The following is an 8,644-nucleotide window of genomic DNA, read 5'->3' as shown; positions in this document are numbered from 1 at the left end:
AAAACATAATTTAACAATACCTGAGATTCCGGGCTGTTACAACTCTCCCCCGCTAGGATTAGACTTCGCCCTCGAAGTCTCATTCTGAAAATAGTTCCGGATGCTGCTCCCGTATCTCACGTTCCGGCTCCCAAGTCATTTCCGATCCCTTACGGTGTTGCCATTGAACCAACACCAGAGGTACCTCCTTGTTCCTCAGAACCTTGATCTTCCGATCCCTGATAGCCATTGGTCTCTCCGCATAATTCAGGCTCGCATCCACCTGAATATCCTCCAATGGAACCACTGCCGACTCATCGGCTATGCACTTCCTCAATTGCGACACATGAAAAGTGTCATGGATCTGTCCCAACTCCGCTGGCAACTCCAACCGATAGGCTACCCGGCCTATCCTTGCAATCACACGAAATGGCCCAATATACCGGGGCCCCAATTTGCCCCTCTTCCTGAATCGAATCACTCCTTTCCAAGGAGAGACCTTCAGGAGGACGAAGTCGCCGACCTGAAATTCAAGCTCGGATCGGCGCCTGTCTGCATAACTCTTCTGTCGGCTCTGGGCGGTCAATAACCTTTGTCTCACTTGCTGAATCTGCTCTGTCGTCTGGAGCAAGATCTCCGTGCTGCCCATCACTCTCTGTCCCACCTCTCCCCAGCAAATGGGGGTCCGACACCTCCTACCATACAACAGCTCAAAAGGTGGCATACCAATGCTCGAATGATGGCTATTGTTGTAGGAAAACTCTGCTAAGGGTAAATATGCATCCCAGCTACCCCCGAAGTCTAACACACACGCCCGAAGCATGTCCTCCAGCGTCTGAATCGTCCGCTCGCTCTGACCGCCTGTCTGGGGATGGTATGCGGTACTAAAATGCAATTTAGTACCCAGCTCCTCATGAAATTTCTTCCAGAACCTGGAAGTGAAACGCACATCACGGTCTGACACAATCGAGATCGGCACCCCATGCCGAGATACCACTTCTCTCACATATATCTCTGCCAACTTCTCCGCTGAAGAATTCTCGCTGATGGCAAGGAAGTGTGCACTCTTCGTCAACCTATCCACAATCACCCAAATTGCATCAACTCCCCTGGCAGTCCTCGGCAATTTGGTGATGAAATCCATAGTGATCTGTTCCCACTTCCACTCGGGGATATCCAATGGCTGTAACTTGCCATGCGGTCTCTGGTGCTCAGCCTTAACCCTACGGCAGGTCAAGCACCTCTCGACGAACCATGCAACGTCCCTCTTCATACAGGGCCACCAATACTCTTTCCTCAGGTCCAAATACATCTTCGTAGCACCGGGATGGATCGAGAATTTCGATCTATGAGCCTCTTCCATCAAGGTAATATGCATACCGCCCACAAACGGTACCCAAATCCGACCCTGAAACGTCATAAGCCCTCGCCCATCCTTAACGAATTCTGAAATTAGCCCCACGACCCGCTCTTTCTTCTGCATTTCTGGTCGCACAGCTTCGGCCTGCGCCCCACGAATAGCATCCAATACTGGAGTCATCACAGTCAGTCTCAAGCATACATCTCGCAATGGAGTGCTCTCCGCCCTGCAGCTCAACGCGTCGGCTACCACATTAGCCTTACCTGGGTGGTACAGGATCTCACAATCATAATCCTTGACCACATCCAACCACCTCCTCTGACGCATATTTAGGTTGGGCTGATCCATCAAATACTTCAAGCTCTTATGGTCCGTATATATCGTACATCGAACCCCATACAGGTAGTGACGCCAAATCTTGAGAGCGAACACTACTGCCCCCAACTCTAAATCATGCGTGGGATATCTCGCCTCATGAGGCTTCAGCTGCCTCGACGCATACGCTATCACATGACCCCTCTGCATCAACACTGCACCCAGTCCCGAAATCGATGCGTCGCAATATACCACAAAATCCTCCATCCCTTCTGGGAGAGCTAATACCGGGGCTTCGCACAACCTCTGGCGAAGTGTCTCAAAGGAGATCTGCTGCTCGGGCCCCCATGAGAATGCAACACCCTTCCGGGTCAATCTGGTGAGTGGCACTGCGATCTTGGAGAAATCGTTGATGAATCTCCGATAATACCCTGCCAACCCAAGGAAGCTCCTGATCTCAGAAGGTGACTTCGGCACCTCCCAACTCATCACCGCCTCAACCTTGGCCGGATCGACCAATATCCCTTTCTGATTGACAACATGTCCTAGAAATTGGACCTCTCGCAGCCAGAAGTCACATTTGGAGAACTTTGCATAAAGCTTCTCCGACCTCAATACCTCAAGGACCTCCTTCAAATGCTCCTCATGCTGCTCTCTTGATCTCGAATACACCAGGATGTCGTCGATGAATACAATCACTGACCGATCCAACATCGGTCTGCATACCCTGTTCATGAGATCCATGAACACAGCCGGGGCATTGGTGAGTCCGAAAGGCATCACCACAAACTCATAATGCCCATATCGCGTCCTAAACGCTGTCTTCTGGACATCCTCCTCCCGCACTCTCACCTGATGGTACCCCGACCTCAGATCGATCTTGGAAAACCAAGATGCTCCCTGCAACTGATCGAATAAATCATCGATCCTCGGCAACGGGTAACGGTTCTTGACCGTCAACTTGTTCAACTCCCGGTAATCAATGCACATCCGGTGTGAACCATCCTTCTTCTTGACAAACAGAATAGGTGCTCCCCACGGCGAGCTGCTCGGCCGAATGAATCCCTTCCCCACCAACTCCTGGAGCTGCGAGGACAACTCTTGCATCTCTGGAGGTGCAAGACGATAAGGCACTTTAGCAATAGGCGCGGCCCCCGGAACCAGATCGATACCAAACTCTACTTGCCTCACAAGAGGTACTCCCGGCAGCTCCTCGGGGAAAACATCCGGAAACTCACGCACCACCGGGACCTCCTCAACTGACTTCGGTCTCTCGGAAACCACCCGCGTATCCATCACATACGCCACAAAACCTTTACAGCCCTGCTGTAGACACTGCCTCGCCCTGGCGGCCGAACAAAAAGCTGATCCCGAACGGGTACCCTCGCCGTACACCGAAAGAACTCCCCCACTATGGTCTCGTATGGTCACCAACTGACGCTCACAGTCGATGACAGCGCCGAATTGGCTCAACCAGTCCATGCCCACGATGACACAGACATCACCCATCGCAATAGGAATCAGGTCAATCGGGAATTCAACCCCGAAGATCTCTAGTACACATCCCCGAAGAACCTCCGTGGCACAATTCACTTTCTCGTCAGCTATAGAAACTCTCAAGGGTCGACTCAACGACTCACGACTAACGCTGATATGCTGACTAAAGGCTAAGGACACAAAGGACCTACTCGCACCCGAGTCAAATAACACTAAGGCAGGCACAGAGTTCACAAGGAAAGTACCTACGCATACAATAACATAAGCATAACATATCGACATTAAAATAAATACATGAATTACAACATACCTGCTACGACATCGGGCGCAGCGCGGACCTCCTCCGCCGTCAGCTGAAAGGCTCTCCCACGAGCCCTCGGGGCCTCGACCTTCACCGGTCGAGTCTCAGTAGTCCTGGCAGTAGGTGCAGATCCCTGACGAAGCTGCGGACACTCGGCCTTTCGATGGCCGGTCTGGTTGCAATGAAAGCAAACCATAAACCCCTTGGGGCACTCCCTAGCAATGTGCCCCTCCTTGCCGCACTTGTAGCAAGCACCGGCTCGACACGCCCCATCGTGACCCTTGCCGCACTTTCCGCAAGTGCGGCTCTTCGAACCTCCCGTCCTCGAATCGGCGGACTTGATCCGCTTGGCTGCCGGCTGAGACTGAGCCGGCCGCCGGTCTGCCTGCTGAGACTCGGCCTCCTCCCTGGCCTGAGTCTCCAACTCGATCTCGCGCTTCCTGGCATTCGCCTGAAGCTCAGTAAAAGTATGATAGGTGGAGTTTGACACAAACTCCCGGATATCCCTCCTCAAGACACCCAAGTACCGGCTCATCCGAGCCTGCTCTGTGGACACCAGCTCGGGGCAAAACGTCGCCCTCTCATGAAACTTCCGCGTGATCGTCGCCACCGAATCAGTACCCTGCTTGAGGGTTAAGAATTCCTGAACCAATCGTTCCCGTTCCACCGGGGGAACGTACTCATCCCTGAACATGGTAGTAAACCCCTCCCATGTCACCGCTGAAGTCTCTGCCAAAGTGAAGTTCGCTGTCACGAACTTCCACCAGTCCTTCGCTCCCAGACGGAGCTGGTTCAAAGCGAACCGTACCCTCAGGTGCTCCGGGCATGAACAAGTGTAGAAGCACCCCTCAATGTCCGCGATCCACCTCATCGCATCAATCGGATCCTGTGTCCCATCGAACTCCGGTGGCTTCGTGTTGCTGAACTCTCGGAACAGCAACGAGTCACCCCCCTGTGGCCTAGCAGCGGCCACAGCTACGGTAGCTGCAGCGGTTGCAGCCTCAGTCAATGCGGCGTACCGCTCATCGAATGTCTCCATCAGAGTGGTCTTAATAGACCCAAACATCTCCGGGATCTCAGCCCGGATCGCTGCCGCCACCTCCTCGTGAATCATCTGACGAATCTCCTCGTCACTCACACCACTCGTACTCGCTCTGTGGCGTGGTCTAACCATGATGTCTCTGAAATACAACATAAAACTATCAGAGACTCCGTCGAGTGTAATCGCACTCGATAACGCAACCCTACTCAGTCTCCGATACCCAGGGATTCGTACTTGGGTCTCCCACTGACCCGGTGTCTTCGGTACTACGGGCCCAATACTACCGACCACACCGCATCAGCATTCATCCCAAGTCCTCCTCCCCAAACCCCGGATAGTGAGTACTCTACTTTTGATATGCACTATCTACCCGTACACTAGCAAAGCATCTCATATTGGCAAAATTCCCTAGACTAAGGCATCACAAATCAGGCCACTCTAGTCCTATCATGGATACCTAGTCTTCTAGCATGCATAACAATTTATCATATAACATTGTAAGGCATTTTGGGGATCTTTACCGTTCGGGCGCTGACTGATCGTACACACTGCTTCTTTCTTGCTTACCACAAAACCATTTACAAAAGTTTATGCCTTTATTTAAGAAGTTTTCCTCAAATCCTCGGTTTGAGTTCAGTTACTCCCGAAGGTGCACCCGAATCCCTCAAACCAAGGCTCTGATACCAATTGTAACAACGCAAATTTTCAAACAAATTTTTCATTTTTAAAAATATATTTATTTCCATTCATAGCAAGGCATAAATAGTTTAAGTATTCTGTCCAATACAATTAATCCAAATCCCAAGATCATAAAAGCATTCTTCAGTGTGTATCGATCATGCCGGCGCCTTCCCACGGTCCTCGCTAGTACCTGAAACACGTACATAACAACTGTAAGCAATAATGCTTAGTGAGTTCCCCAATAAACACTTACGCACATACGCCTTTCCAGGCCCTGACCTTCCGGTCCTCAACACAACGCCTTCCAGCCCATAACATAATCGCCTTCCGGCCCATAACGTACTGCCTTCCGGCCCACATAACATACATAGCACACAGATAACAAATAACTTACCACATATAGCATACATATCACATATCATATCTGACCTTCCGGTCATACAGTCAACCCTTCCGGGTACAGTGTAGTGAGAAGACTCACCTCGTAAAAGCTGAAAGCTAGCAAATCCCGAAATGACTCGTGCACAATCCGACGAGCTACAACCTCCCTATAACATTACATATCTCATTAACACTTATATCTTCTAAGTGTGACTATCCCTAAGAAGTCAGACTTAGGTCACTCTGGTCAACGGTCAACGGTCAACTCGACCGGACTCGGCGAGTGCCATGGCGACTCGGCGAGTCTAGACGTTCTCCAACTTTCTGAGAGTCCCTATCTACTCGTCGAGTATCCTCCTTGACTCGACGAGTTACTCCTGGAAGAATCGCGGGGCCACCCCGACTCCACTCGCCGAGTCTGAAGAACAACTCGGCGAGTCCCAGTAAATCTTCAAGCTACTCGCCGAGTCTGAAGAACAACTCGGCGAGTCCATGCCATGCATACGAGCAACTGCTTCCTAAATTACGTATGGTCCCGAGATATACAATCATGGGACTTTCTGGACTTCTAAACATCTTATTACTGGGGTATAAACGTCTGGGTAATAACATAATAACCCATCTAATCACTAAATGGGTTTCATAAACCCTAGATTCGCATACACATCAAAATAACAGAAATGGTCCGAGTATTACCTGAAAACGCACTCTCTGTGTCCCCCAAACATCAGGACTCGATCCTCCTTGATATTCCTTTGGCCAAATTCTTCTTCTTCTTGCCTAACAAGTTCCTCCAAGTTCCAATAGCTTTCTCTCCTGCTCTAGACGTCCACAACGATTAGGGTTCTTCTCAATCGACCAAAAGACGGAAAAGGACGGCCTAAGAGGCGTTATATACGATCCAAAACCGAACGGTTAGGGTTTCTGCTGAACAGCGTCGACTCGCCGAGTCCATAGCTGGACTCGTCGAGTCCAGTCGCGAACCCGCGACCAAGTCTGCGATCCTACTCGGCGAGTCTAGGCTCCAACTCGCCGAGTCCCCCTCTTAAATCACCCCCAAAAACATAATTTAACAATACCTGAGATTCCGGGCTGTTACATCACTCTTTATTATTGTTCAAAACTCTTAGATATCTTACAAAACCATTACTTTTACCTTCTTGAACAAAACTATACTTATACACTTATGTTCTTATATATGTATTGAGGTTATAGTTTTCATCCTTCTTTTAGTTTTCCCACACTCTTGTGTAACAAGGGTGTATAAACCTACTTGAACAACTAATTACCTTCTAGTTAATTATCATAGGGATAGTTAGAAGATACAAAACATTATTCCTATTACAAGGAATTACATCAGAGTCAGTTTATTCATGAGTCTATATCAGTACATTACATGATACATGAGTACATTTACATATGCTTACATGATACATGAGTACATTTACCTACGCTTCCATGATACATGAGTACGTTTAGATATATACATTTTCCTATATACACTTACTTGAATACTTGTACCTAGAGTTACGAGGAAGATTTATTAGTACCTTCTGTGTAAATTTTCCTGCCTATCCCAATTCAATGGGATGTCTAGACGGGACTAACCATTCCGAAGCCCGGCTATTAGCACCAGTGGCGATGAACATCTACCGATGCCTACGGTTATTACTTATATTAGTTTATAGCTATGGGACTAACCATTCCTCGAGCCTACTGTTCGCTACAGAGGTTGAAGATCATCTACGGATGTCTACGGTTAATACTTATATTAGGATTCGGGACTAACCCTTCCTCCGCCCTGCTGATGCTACAGAGGACAATTGGACAATCCTCGGATGTTCATTAGGTTATACATTTCGCTTACCGCGATGTAGTGTTAGTCATGGTACCAAAGGATAACACTTATATCATATCATTTTCCTATTTTACTTTATTCTGTGACACATTCACATAAACGATGAGTTAGACTAACTAATGTTTGTAATAGTCAAAAAGAAGGAAAAACCATCATTTTCATAGCAAAACATTCGGGTCTTGGTAGAAGACTACATTTCATACTAGTAGGAAATAAGGGATTTTCTAAGGTTTTCAAACTTATATCAGTTGTTTCATTTTAAAGATTTGCAAGAAATTCATAACAGTTTTCCAAAACAAGACAACGACACTTAAATACTTATGAATTCACCAGCTTTAGGCTGATACTCGCTTTCAAAATAACTTGTATTCTCAGGTCACCAGTTAGACAGGTACGGTGGCCAGGTTTTTGAGAAGACGAAGCACAGTCAAGACTCATCCTATTTTGATTATTCATGCTATTGTTGTACATTATGAAAGAACACACATGTATTAAAACTTTACTTTTAATGCAATGGATGATGTTGTTGCTTGTTTACTACTTTACACTGTTATGATACTTCACATGACGTCCTCCACCCCAGAATGTTTCCGCTATTCTTGGTTTTGGGGTGTGATAGATGAAGATTACATTTCATACTAGTAGGAAATAAGGGATTTTCTAGGGTTTTCAAACTTATATCAATTGTTTCATTTAAAGATTTGCAAGACATTCATAACAGTTTTCCAAATCAAGACAATGACACTTAAATACTTATGAATTCACCAGCTTTAGGCTGATACTCGCTTTCAAAATAACTTGTATTCTCAGGTCACCAGTTAGACAGGTATGGTGGCCAGGTTTTTGAGAAGACGGAGCACAGTCACGACTCATCTTATTTTGATTATTCATGTTATTGTTGTACATTATGAAAGAACACACATGTATTACAGCTTTACTTTTAATGCAATGGATGATGTTGTTGCTTGTTTACTACTTTACACTGTTATGATACTTCACATGACGTCCTCCACCCCGGAACGTTTCCGCCGTTCTTGGTTTTGGGGTGTGACAGATTGGTATGAGAGCATTGTTTATAGTGAATATAGTATATCAACCCATAAAAGATATACTAACTATAAATACATTGGGATTAAAACACTCTGTCTAAGAGTTATACTTTTAAATAATAAAATATTTAAGTAAGTATACTTGCCTGCATTCATACTAAAATCAGTGTCACAATGATAA

The sequence above is a fragment of the Lactuca sativa genome, chromosome 5, assembly GCF_002870075.4.
Source record: "Lactuca sativa cultivar Salinas chromosome 5, Lsat_Salinas_v11, whole genome shotgun sequence".
Classification (NCBI taxonomy): domain Eukaryota; kingdom Viridiplantae; phylum Streptophyta; class Magnoliopsida; order Asterales; family Asteraceae; genus Lactuca; species Lactuca sativa.
This window is presented reverse-complemented; position numbering follows the sequence as displayed.